Source organism: Opisthocomus hoazin, chromosome 3 (genome assembly GCF_030867145.1).
Source record: "Opisthocomus hoazin isolate bOpiHoa1 chromosome 3, bOpiHoa1.hap1, whole genome shotgun sequence".
Classification (NCBI taxonomy): Eukaryota; Metazoa; Chordata; class Aves; order Opisthocomiformes; family Opisthocomidae; genus Opisthocomus; species Opisthocomus hoazin.
Window position 1 is genome coordinate 43,395,080 of NC_134416.1, and position 13,549 is coordinate 43,408,628.

General features: G+C 41.7%; 1 protein-coding gene across 4 annotated transcripts in view; it reads right to left on the reverse strand.

Moving 5' to 3' along the window:
- Window positions 1–13,549, reverse strand: part of CHD7 (chromodomain helicase DNA binding protein 7) — a 133,476-nt gene that overhangs the window by 92,093 nt on the left and 27,834 nt on the right. The gene's annotated exons all lie outside the window — the stretch shown is intronic.

Sequence of the window (13,549 nt, forward strand, 5' to 3'; positions counted from 1 at the left end):
CACTCAGTTCATTATTCATCTTCAGGCAATCATGCTACTAACTGCAACTACAGCACTTCAGAAGACCACACTGAAGTTTTGTTTCCTCCAGAGTTGCAATCTTGAATACTCACTCAGGAGACCTAGTAACGGCAAAAGAATTTAAATAATAAAATGCTAACCTAACACGGTACACACTTCAGATCTGGGGAAAAAAGAAAAGAGCAACACACAGTAACAGAGTAGATTCAGAAAAATTCCTGTTTAGGTTTTTCACACGGAAGACTGACATGTTCTGAAATGTGTCCCCTGTCCTCTCCCTGCAACAACTCACAGATTTTGCTTGGATCTGCTTATTATGAACAAAACTAGCCTAATGCTATCTTTCCTTCTGAAGATCAGAATTTTAAATGCTATGCCTTGTATCTCAAAATAAACTTTAAGACGACAGTCAAGGAAGCCCATCACATAGCAAATAAAAGCAATTATTTTTGCATCTCTGTCATAATTCAGTAGCGACTGCACTTGCAGATAACAACTTCTCCTTAAATCAGTGATCAAAGACAAGACGATTTACAAGTTTGTACCTTCACATCTCACATTTTGTTGCAGAGGAGGGTTGCCTTCAGTCACTTCAGATGCAAAATGCCAGGCCAGACTATTTCAACTGAAGGCAATTTGTCCCAGACAAGCTTTAGGGAGAAAATACCAGCACATTTATTACACTTCTTGTAGCCATTGTCAAGAGGACCTTCTACAGCATGAAGCAGAGGGCAAGAGGAAAAGCACAAGCATTTATCACTCCTCTTAAAATAGCATTTGAATGTCACCTTAAAAATCACACTCCTAAATCTCTTTAGTGCTCGGCTGGGATATTAACACTTGCATTTCTAAATCACTCGGGGGTAAATTCCTATGAGCCATCTTCATACCTCTATTATCTATTTCTTTGGACTTCGTTTCTTTATTAAGCAGAAGCAATCTGTAATATTTACCACCTCAAATGGTTTATTAAAGCGCAGGGTAAGGAAGTTCAAACAACAAGGCAAGAAGGAGCCTCCTTCACCAAAACGAGTTTTTGGTATTAGACTGTTCCAGAGCAGACCACTCCATCATGGTGAAGATCCCTCCAGTGATTTAAGCTTGCTAAAGGAGTTCTGTCACTGCTACCTCTGCTGATGCACACTGCTATCAGGAGCTGGCAAAGCTGGACGTCAGTGTGTACTGAGAGTCTCCATCCAATGGCACAGGCTCTTTGCCTGGAAATGCTAAAAAGCGCAGTGCACAGACACTGTTACCACCCAACCACTGCCGTAATCTGGGCAGTACCAAACCTGAGCCAAGCAGAGGATCTCACCCATAAGCTAACCTATTTACAGCCACAGAAGTATGAACAGGTAAGAATTCTCATTTTATTATATTAATCACGCCTACTAAAAGAAGCATTTTTGAAGACAGGTATGCTCTACCCTCCTGAAGCACTAATGAAACTTTGCAATGAAAATAACTGAAATCTACACTGAGCATCTCTCACTTCGTTCTCCATTACAGACAAGCTAACAGCGCATCTCCAGAGACAGGGTTACAAGCATCAAGCACGCATTTGGACCGTACTGCTTCATTTACCGTTTTTCAGCTGACAGGCTTCCAATAAAATTCAGGCCAGAGTCAGCCACTAGTAACAGTCAACACTGGTTAACAGTAGTTAGGACCTGCTACTACACCCAGAAAAACAAACTGAAATACAGTAAGGGTTTTGTTTAACTAAATACACCTTATGGCTGCCCCGATGACTCCCAACCCAGTTTGCAGGTTTGGGTTAGGTTCTGTCCCTTGCAACGAAGATGTGCCACGGAACCTAGCACTCGCCTGGCTTCCCGAGCACATGCTCCTTCAAAAGGAAAGTAACCTCTCAGTTTATGATGCAGTTTGTATGCAAACAAATCCACCATCTAAACTAAGAGCGAAAACACTGTTTGCCACTATTTATGACTTCAGTTCTGCATTTTTATCTAAAGTGTGAACTGGTTTCATGTTTGAGCTGTTGATGCTAAAGCTATTAGGTTTGAAACACAGCATGAGAATGTGTTTGAGAAGGTGTCTCAAAACTGTAGTAGTGTTTCTTGAGGTTTAGGTTTGGCCTTAAATTTAGTGACCACAGCCCTTTACAGTCAATTGTGCTCTCATCAAACCTTCTTCTACTTCCCCAAATAAAAGTCACACGTCTGAGATGATATATGGCTAACAGCACAGGCTGAAGAATGAAAGACGGTAGCAGCTACAGCCAGATCAAAAAAAAATCAACCAACATTTTAATAAGAAAGCAGTCAAGACTGGAATTACCCAATAAACTCTCAACCTTCTATGCTAGCAGGATAGATGTCTTCTAGATAGTTAAGTCATGAGAGTCACAGCCTTGTTTCAAGTTGCAATCATTTCTTTGCTTCTTTCACTACAAGCAATGTATTTTCTCTGTTTAAGTCCTCAAGGCTGGTCTAAGAAAAACAAAATAAAACAAAAAACCCACACAAAAGGTAGGACCTGCAGCAAGCAATGATTCTAGCTAAAATATTCACTAAGCACCACTGTTCACTTCCTCCTGAAAGCAGACACACTAACGGCCAGACTGACCATGACAAAGTCAGCTTAAAGTCTTCTTTTGGATTAAATAGTTTAAAAATATGAGTTTGTGCATCATCTTCTAAGTTAAAATCAACAGACATCCATGAAGCAGTGACTATTTTCCAGGTACAAAGGAGAGAATATCTGAAAGGCAGATTGATGAATAAAACTGTGAATGTATGAAGAGATAGCCAACATTTTTTTTTTCAAACAAACTACACAGATTCTGCTATAAAATCCTATAGCTTTTCTGTTCCTGAACATGAAAGATTGCACCAACAAGACTGAACTAAAGAGTCAATGAATGTATTTCCTTAAGACTGACTAGACAGCCTATTTCTGTTCAAAGCGATGGTATGATCCCAACTACCAGGACACAGTCAATTGCTTAACAACCCTGTTGTCTCAACAGACAAAGCTTACATTTACTCCAGCCTGCAACATTCCAGTCCTAAACAGCTGGATCTCAAATTTAAGTAGTAGTTAACCATTGCTCAACTTAGTATCTCTGAGCTACATGGACTCAGCAGCCTTGGGCAGCTTCCCACTTTTATGAGTGGAACTAAACTGGCTGCTGCACATGCATAACCTGATCTAGGGCTGCAAATACTAAAACCTGAACTTCCTTAGTCTTGCTCCCAAAGCAGCAGACCACGGCAGTCAGGACGAGGAAGTGGCAAGGGCAGCACACAGACGCACGAGCCCTCCACAACACCATCCCCACATTCCTGCCGCTCAGAAGAATTTTTTGTAAATCAACAGATTCCTGGATTCAGCTATCGATCCTTCTACACAAAAAATATATCACAGCACTTCTTGGTAACTATGCAGCAAGTAAACTGAATAAACAGAATGTGAGAAGGCAGCTAGTATTTTTACAGCTATCCAGTTCATATCTCCAACAAAACTCTTCAGTACTCGACAGACACAAACAAAACAGCTACTCACATCATGGAACTAAGCACTTACAACACAATACAACAACCACTACAAATACTGTGCTATTTTGAAGAACTAGGCTAAAAAGACCTCTCATGCTAAAAACCAAAGCCATACCAAAGGTCATTTTGAGACCGGAGACTCAAAACGTAGGATTAAACATTAGGCTACTAAATCTGCATTTAAACATTGCGTATTTAAACTGCTTTTCGAAACTGCTAAGCTCCTGCTGGCTGTTAGGGACAGCAATTTAAGCATTTGCCGCATGGAAGTAGATGACACAAATGACAGCAATTAAAGTCACGCTCTTATTTTATGAGCAAAGTTGGGAGGAAAACATTCACCAAAAATTTCACAAACACATGTAACAGCCTGACAACACAGAAAAAGTCATGCCAGGACATCTAAACTGAGGAATATGGCTGATGAGACTTCTGCCTTTCAGCTCCTCTACCTACTGAGCGAGTAGTGCTGCCGATGCCAGGACAGTTATGCAAGTGCCTGACCCGTGTCCATCCGTGGGAAGCACGCTTGGTCTCAGGCGTGCTTAACTCTTAGTTCTCCTTGCTGTCACAGACAACTCTTCACACATGGTACGTTCCCCCTGCATACAGATTAGTCAAAATCAAAGAGTAGATATGTAAAGCAATTGCAACATGATTTCTGACTGTAACTTCCAAAGAAACTTGGTTATCTGAATGTCTAAAGACATGATTTTTTTTTTCTCCTTCATATAGAATGCTTTCTTAATACACACCACATAGTACAGCTGTGTTAAAAATTAAGCCTGTATAGATCAAAGGATGGCAGGAATCCCCCCGCCCCCGGAAAGGGAGACGAGACTTGCAAGGATGAAAAGAATGACCTCACGCACTCCAGGAACATTCTGCCTTTAGTGGGAAGAGTCAGCAAATATGGTGTAAGCATTTCTGAAAACTTATTTCACATCTATCTTAATAAAATTCAGTTAGTTCTTTACAGAAACACATCCTTACAGGAATGTGCAGTGGCAAATTTAAGGCAGTACAATAAACCAAGAAATGAGGAGGGGGATTGAAAACCTCATGTCTTTTTTTCCTCAAAAGTCACAGTTTTTGCATACCTGCAGTCAGCTAAATGCCATGAATGATATTCATTAACATCTTTTGGGCAAGAAATCCACGAAATCGTAACTTTCCCATACAACAGTTAAGCAGAAGCCAGACTGCATTTTATTTCCTTAACGCATGATGTACTTTGGCAAAGAACAGGCTTTTACAGAGGCAACCGAGGGCACAACAGCCTTCGAATCTTTGGCAGCTTGTTGCTGTCAAGCAGCTGATGCAGGAATGACCAGCCAGAGTTCAGCCTGTGCCACACATTTGGAAACAATGTCCTACGTCATTCAAGTTCGCAGGAGCTCAGATACGAGACCACAACAGCATCACAGAGGAGCACTCTGATGCAAACCCACCGAGCCTCCTTGTTACATCACACGCTCCCGTTGCGAATGACTTCTGCATTCGCTGTACCAGTTGGGCTGCTAACTTCCTTCCTAAGATGGGACACTGCTAATTTTAAGCTAGCACCTATAACATTAAATAAGAAGCCTCGGCATGTCTTTTCTTTCCAGTCCGGAAGAAAAAGGGAAAAGTATTTAGCCATTTATTAGAAGCACAGAAGAGCAAGGGAAAAGTATATAGCCATTTATTAGAAGTATGTACTTGGAGGTTTTTAATGAGGTAACCAGAGGAATTTAAAAAAAAAAAAGTTTTTTACATTTACGTGCATTACAGACATGATGCGGGAGGAAAGTGGATAAACGCAAGCCAGAAACACTTCAGTTTTAGTGTTACGTAGCCTGGAATTTAAAGAGGCCTTTTTGGGTCATACGACCACCCTCTCTCCCATCGTAAATTTAAAACACAGATACGAGAAGGACGAGGAGGTTTATCTAAAAATAGCCCTAGATAAGCAAGAGAAACAATTGCAGTCACCAAAACATTTCAGGGATACTTTCTGCGGTGTGATCTCGCCAAGGGACCATAACACGCTCAAACGCAACCCTGGACGAGGTCTGACCATGGTGGTGGCGGCCCAACGCTGGGCCTCGGCGGGCCGGGAGCGCCCCGCAGCCAGCCCCGGGCCGATACAAAGCCTCAGCAGGGCCGGGAGGAAGGCGGTGGTGGGGAGCAGACTTACACCGGGCCCGTCGGTCACCGGGAAACCTCCCCACAGCCACCGCACTCCCTCACGAAGCTGAGGCGAACCCGGCTGGGGTATCCACACGGCAGGGCCCGCGTCCACCCGCTGAGGTGTGTTTCCGCGCCATGGAGGGCTCTCCCGAAGGGCCACACTTTTTGTGCACCCCGCTGCAGTTGTCACTCATTAACCAACCGGTCTGGCAATTTCCTACACTTTTTTTGCATTTAAAAGGGATCCGGGAGCCTGAGAGTCATCCCCTCTCGTACCCGAGGGGGAGCGGGAGGCTGCGCCCCAGCACGGAGAGGCCCCCACCGCCCTCCTCCCCCAGCCCGCGCCCTGCCAGGCCTCCAGCTGAAAACAATTTATCTGTTGGCTCTGCCGGGCTCCCGGTGCAGGCGATGGGAGGGAAGCGTATCCATCACGGCTGAGCCGCAGCACAAAGAGGGGCCGAGCGTCGCAGGATACGGAGGGGCAGAGGTCACGGCGGCCAGCGGGAGGGTTTGCGCAGGGCCCAGCGCGCATGGCCGCCTCACGCCGGCCCCTCCGGCCCGGTTGTCTCGTCCCCTGAAGCGAACAAAGCCCCACACGGTCCCAGGCACAAAAAAAAAAAAAAAGAGAAAAATCCCGCTGTAAACAACGAAATAATGGGAGAGGGGATAAAGCTCGAAGTAAAACGGAGCCTTCCCTCTCCCTTCAGCGGAGGGCCGCTCGCAGCGTTTACGCCTGGAACACTGGGAACTGTAAAAATTCACGAGGTGCCTACTCAAATGTTTCCCCGGGTTCCTGAACATGTGATTTTCACCGAAATGTATTTTTTTAATCACGGCAGGTTTTAAGACTTAATCGTATCCCAAAAGGCTATTTCCAGCTATAGAATTATGAGCGCTTTAAAGTAGCCAGACCCTATATTTTACTTTACCTGTTACAAGGCCAATACAATCACGTTTCATTCATAGTTTATGAAGTCTGAAAAACCACTTGATGAAATTACAGTCTACTGATACCACACATGGTATATTTGTCCACGTATATTCTATAATCATTTCAATTTATGACTTGTACTTAAGAGTCATTTTCCTGTACATGTGTTCTTCATAAATACCGGTAGATCACAGTCTGCGCTTGTACAGGAACCACATATCCACACTCATTTCTGCGAAGATAAATACACCTTATACATCCAAAGTGAAAAGCCAGAGTTTTCACAGAACTAAACTGAATGTATTTCAGGGTTGTGAAGCAAAATGGTAATTCTCCCTTACGCTTTTCACATGTGGCGAGATGAATCATCCTGCATCTCAACTTAAACCCTCACTCAGCTTCCAGTATTGATGCTAATTTTTGCCCAATATACTTTAGTGTGTATATATATATATGTATTATATATGTATATATTAGCATAGTTTTGAAGCTTTCAGCAAAGAAAAAAAATTTACATATTACACTGGGAGAGGATTACATTATCTTTTTTCAAAAAAATAACATCAATCTTTTACAAAGTCTTTTAAATGAAATCACAGATGATCTGCTGGATTTTACAAATCTTAACCTTCTGTCAGAAAAAAGACCTGTAGTACCAGACTAATTATGTATTTTATCGTATGCAATAGACTATTTAGAAGAAGTGTGAAATTATTTCAGTAATTTGAAGTCCACCATAAAGAAAAAAAGCTGGGGAGGGAGGGGTGTGGAGAAAGACGGTACATCGCAGGACACAATCCAGTAGATGGAGAGAATGGATTTCAGGAACCTTCATTCAGTGCCTGGACCATTAAGCAGGTCCAATAATGTCCCGCAAAATATAGGGGGGGAGCTGAGGTACAGGCCAGATACCAAAAAGACCTTCCACAACTACTGTTTATTGGACTATTTGAGTTGTTTGTTTAACAAAATTAAGATATGCATCTTGAACATCCTATTGTTTTTTTGAAGAAGGATATGTCAAAAAAGGTGGTTTATTCTCGGCCTGTGGAATGGGATCAGGCTCTTGCACGTACAAACAAAGTTTGATTTTGCTGGTTTTTAACATAGTACCTGGCTCACAGTGATCATCAGCGCTTATTCAGACCACAACATAAATGACGACATCAAGCTGTCCTCTGCAATGGGGAATGCCAAAAGGAAAAGAGTTCGGACCTCTTCACAGCTCCCAGTGTATAATACTAAGATACTTCAGACTACACAAACTGCTGCGTTCAGTTCACTTAGACATGGAAAAAGGGTGCCTATGCAGTATAAGCAATGGTGCCAGAAGTTCTGATTCGGAATGGGGACTGTCAGATGAATGCAACCCTCATCACACATCGTGTGCAGTGTGGCTTTTCTCTCCAGGCAGGACTGAGCTAGAATGCTTTTCCTCTATAAAAGAAGTGGATATTCAAAAGGAAGAGAACCAGATTTTCTTGTGCAAAGCTTTAATAGGTCTACAGTTTCTTCTTCACAAAGAAGAAAACTAACTGGGGTGTTTTTAAGTGTGTTGCTTAATTGATACGCACTTCTAAAATGACCCCAATGTAGTTACATTCAGACAAAGAAATCATACCTTCCAGGGGAAAATCTGTCATCTGAAATTTTAGAACTGTGCAACCTCACTCCCCTTCTCATCAAAATTCTGAGGAACTTTGAAGTAGCTTGCAAGTCAAAGATAATTACTGACCCAGTACCCAGAGCCATAGTCATTCAAGCTATTGCAAGCAGTAGAAGCAGCTGACATTCATCTACCACAAAATCTTCTACGCCCAACAGGGAAGTTCTTGAGCTACCTTCAATTCTCCACAAGCTTTTCAGAGATAGACGATGAACATACAAGAGCAGGATTGCATTCACGGATAAGATGTGAAAGGAAATTTTTACTCATCTGGAAACAAATTTTGAAACTGGTTCAATTTCACAGTAGGTAGCTTCATCTTCCCTCAAAAAGCAGAGCTAAACTTAATTTTATAAAAGAAAGCACTACCTTCACTGTTCCTAATGATTCACACTACATTTAAATTTACCTTTCAAGCTATCCATCTTGCTGCAGCATCTACAGAGGACTCAAAGTTTGAGTCCTTTTAAATAAACAAACAAAACAAAAGATACATTCCCACACTACCATAGAAACCACAGAATGGTTTGGGTTGGAAGGGACCTTTAAAGATCATCTAGAGTTCGGAAGAGTTTATATTGCAAACTTAGTTGGACTAGCAATTTCTTTATTTTGTGTTTGCAAATACCTGTAAAAAGTGAAAGTCTGACCCATAAAATGGCTCATAAAAAAAATAACAAGCAAAACCACTGAAGTAGCAAAGATCCCAGAAGAACAGAATTCAGGATTCTTAATCAAGTACTGTATGAAGACTGCTACCATACAGATTTGTGTAACCAGCCAAGTCTAGAGCTGTTTCACTTACTATTCAGCGTCTGGTTGTCAGACAGCTAGTGTATTATCCATGTTACAGTGCAACGCAGAAACACTACTAGGAAAATCTTCATTCTATAAAGGGTCAAAAACCTGATAGTCAAAGGTGAATAAACTCAAACAGCTAAAAACGTATTCATTTGCTTACAAACTATGTAGAAATTAGAATAGGTACAAAGAACTTTGAAATTACAGCGCTACACAACATTTCCAAATTAATTTTATCTCTACAGAAAGATCGATTCAGAATACAACAGCCATCAAAAGACTAAAAATCCCAACACTGTGTTTTACTTCTGAAGCAAACAGTAGATAGCGATATTATAGCATCCTTAGTACATCAAGAACTATCTTGAGGCCCAGCATTCTAAGTTAGCATGCAAAGACTAACATAACCTGAACCTAGTAATACAGCGCACAGCTGAGGAAAAAGCGTGGATGAGGCTCTGCTGCAGATCACTTGACTTAGGAGTCACAGGAATTAGGGGCAGATGAAATGCTTATGCTGTATAAGCAAATATTATTTGGATCTACAGCTGAGATTAAGGTAACTGTTTCATTAACGATGCCTACAAAGCAATGAAATATAGCTCCTTGTCTGTCCGTCCCACAGTTATATGTACTATACAAAACTAGTTACAAAATAAAAGTACTTAGAAGTACATGCCAGGGATCACAAACTGCCTGCTGCCACTAATTAAACCTCCACAATGAGCTTTCCTGACCAACTTTTTACAGCACCTTTTAAATTACTGTATCCGATCACAAAGCATTATCCAAAAATTTGAAACAGGTAAGATCATTATTCTTCCTTTTCTACCCTGCTCAGCACCTGAAATCCATATACCTCTGTTTTTTCAGACAACAGTGACCCCTGAACCTAGTTTTGAAATAAAAGCAAGAAATAAGATGACCTCGGAAAAGCACGTTATGTCCTCAGCTGCGCCTGCAGCTTCAAAGCACACAATGAAACGTCTCACCTCAGTAACAGCCAGTCATCAAAACCAGGTCCCCTTGGACACTCTCTACCAGCGTGTCAAGCTTGGACAAGGAGTTGAGGAAAAAATTCTGTTTGAGAAACTTCAGTGTCTCGCCACTCTAAAATACATGAAGACTGAACTTCATAGACTGATTTTCTAAAAAAAATGCTGTTAAGAGGGCTCTTTTGTTTGTATTTCTCTAAAATCCAGGTCATCACTTCTCAGTTTAATGGATGCTAACAGAAGGACTTAACACCAACGGCACCTATCACATTTCCATAGCACCCAACACATTCTGCACAGCTCTGCAAATTACTCAAAAACCAAAAAGAGAATAATTAAGCAAGAGAGATACTGGGGACAGCTTAACCAAGAGCTGTCTGCAAGGCAGTAGCAATCGCAACAGCTGTCAACCGGATTTGTTCATTGGGACTGTCAGGAGGCCCAGCCTGCTCCTGAACATCCAGGTAAGCCAGCTGCCACCTCCCCTTTCAAAGGCACCCCTCGCTAGTCGGGCACGCCTCTCATGCCAAGCTTGGGTTACAGCACAGGCTGCACTCTGAGCATATTCAAAAGACATTGCCACCAAAACCTAGAAGTATTTATTTAAAATTAAGATTTTTGGTGCTTTTTTCCTCTGGGCAATACTGCATTTGCGCGTGATTTGTGGCTACTTATAAAGTAACTTTCTAGAGGCAGGCTAAGGGCAGGTTTTATTGAACAAATTCTAAGCCTCAGACTTGACAGTATCAAAAAAGAGAGTATCTATACTTACCCAAACACATAAATAGCATCAGACTTACTCTTCTGATTATTCAGTACCTACATTTTAAGGCACCAGCATATACAGAAGTAGCAGTTCGGTGTTAGTAACACTAAATGGTGTATGTACTCTTGTAACTCTTCCTGACACCTCCATATAAAATGGATTTTCTTTAGAAGGGATGGAAGATGCTATGAAACAAGAATTTCTACGTATCTATAATCTCTTTAGTAAATAATAATTGAAGCATTAGGTAAAAAAAAAAAAGGCGCACACACACACAAAAAAACAAACCAAGAAAACCCAACAAAAACACTTCAACATCTGTCTGCTTAAAAGGAAAAATTCCCCTATTCTTTAGGGATCTCAAGATTGTAAACAGCATCACATACAGGAGGGGTTATTAAATTTTTTCACAACATCAAGATGCTCTACTAAGAAACAGGCTAAATCACTTTTCCTGTCTACAATATACATGTAACTCAGTTTAGTTTAGTTCAGTTAAACCAGGAGAGTCAGCTCCATGCTATCAGCCTGATCCGCAAACAGCACTTGTTGATAATCTGGGAATTTGAGATTATTGACATGAGCAGTTAATTTTTCATGCTTCACACTTGTTCCCTATGTCTTCTTCACAAGGGGAAAACTGAGCTTCCTCTCACACCTTCTAAAACACTGAATGAAGTAATGGCATTAAAGCTGGGGTGAATTTACAGGTAAGGTCCAGAGCAGTACTATAAAAGCCTTTTTTTTCCAGAGCTGAAGCCAATGAATTTAAAGATAGTTTCATTTGAGAAGCGAGGAGGAAGTATACATCAACAAAGCAGTGATGCACGGAACATCTACAAGATGGAAATCTATGTAGCACCTCTATTTCAAACCTATGACAGCAATATAGTCCAACCATTTACACTTTGTTAGAAAAGCAGTGTCCATCTGTTATTTCACAAAAGACATACCACCTTTTCTGATAACTGATACAAATGAAACAGGGCCACAGAACACACTCTCAAACATTTTTACAGTTCTGAGAACTAGACTGAAGATCTCGGTGTTTACCACAAACTTCACATTTTACTGGGGCCAGAAGACTGTGCAGCTTTGACTGAATTCAAGCCCAGATAACTACTAATTCAGTCATTTAGATTAATTTCCCATTTGTGCTGCACAATACTGTAGCTACTTAATCTGCGAGCCTTGTAGCTAGGCAGACGAGTGCACCAAATAACCTAACTCCTTAAACCATCAGTAGACACTCACCCCACTGTTGTTCGTCCCTGAAGTTCAGAAATCGCAAGCTGGCTTCCCCTTGATCCTGACTTTGTATCTTCCCTAGTAACGCTCCAAGTGCGGAAGGCAGGGTGGGGAAGCTTCTTTCCAAAACATTCCAAAGCCTCTTACCCGACATCTCCATACCCGTTCTCACCGCTCAGCTAAACCGCTCAGCTATTTACAACACGGTAGTTGCTCATGACTGAGCGGACAACTGAGACACAACTGTTGCCCACCAATAAAAACATTCCTGTTTCACTGAGTCCTCTCCTTCTCGGTCACCGTTTCATTCACGCCACGTTTCTTCAGGAAGGCAACACATCTCGTGGGCATGGAGCTTCTCTTCTCACTCTGCATGGAATAATGCATGGCAGCTGCACTGACAGTCATGCATTTGCACAGAAAACCATCCAGACATACATTACATCTCTGATAATGCCCAAAAGGCAAACAATTGCTCCTATCAGCAACTCTATAATATTTTATTTCTCCATTATCAATTTCTGCCGACATCCAGCTAATAAATGCATGATCCCCAGTTAGAAATCAGTGGTGATGTGGGGGGCAGAGGGAGGCTAATTTGAGAAATACATTGAAACCTTGCTTTCAGGAGAACGAGCATTTGCACTTTTAATGTGTTCTGGGATTTCACGTTGAATGTATGAATCACTTAAAAAAAAGAATCACTTTACAGTAATTTTCAACTGGTTGCCTAACACCCATCTCTTAAGTGACTATCATCAAAACACACCATAATACTAGTGATGAATTAATATTAAAACCCTTCAGTGAGATCATAGAAGTCCTCAAAAAACAGCCCAAGTTGTCAGAGCAAGCTTCTCCCACACGCTGAGCAGCAGTCAGCTTCTGGAAGGAAAAGCTTTGTTCAATTACAAAAGTGGGTGCTAGGTAGTATTCTCATTTACACATATAATTTTGAAATACAAACCAAACTGAAAGTGTCCAAACAGATTTGAAAAGCCAAGAATGAGTATTTCCAAAAGGAAGAAGATGCAATAATCAGAAAAAGAGAAACTACTCATTTACTACGACAACTTAACTAGCAAAGGACTGCACTCTGACAATTTTATGTACTTCGACAGGGATAATTAATGAAGTTTTGCAGGGCTTCTGTGTACCGGCCAGTCAGAAGTGGTGACAGTTCTTCACGTACATAAAATGGGCCTTTTGTTGTTCACCTATTCTGCTTTACAGGAATGCCCCACAGCTGCACGCCTGCACTGCCGCCGTCTCTGCTGCTGTCGGTAACTCACCACTGTCACCCAAGACAGAGCAATGGCCCAGCGATCTGTGAAAGAGATCATCTAAGCGACTGCAAGGATGGAAGAAGTGCTGAAGACAAGAGCAGCCTAAAATAGCAGTCTGAAGATGGGCAGCAGGCATCCGCCT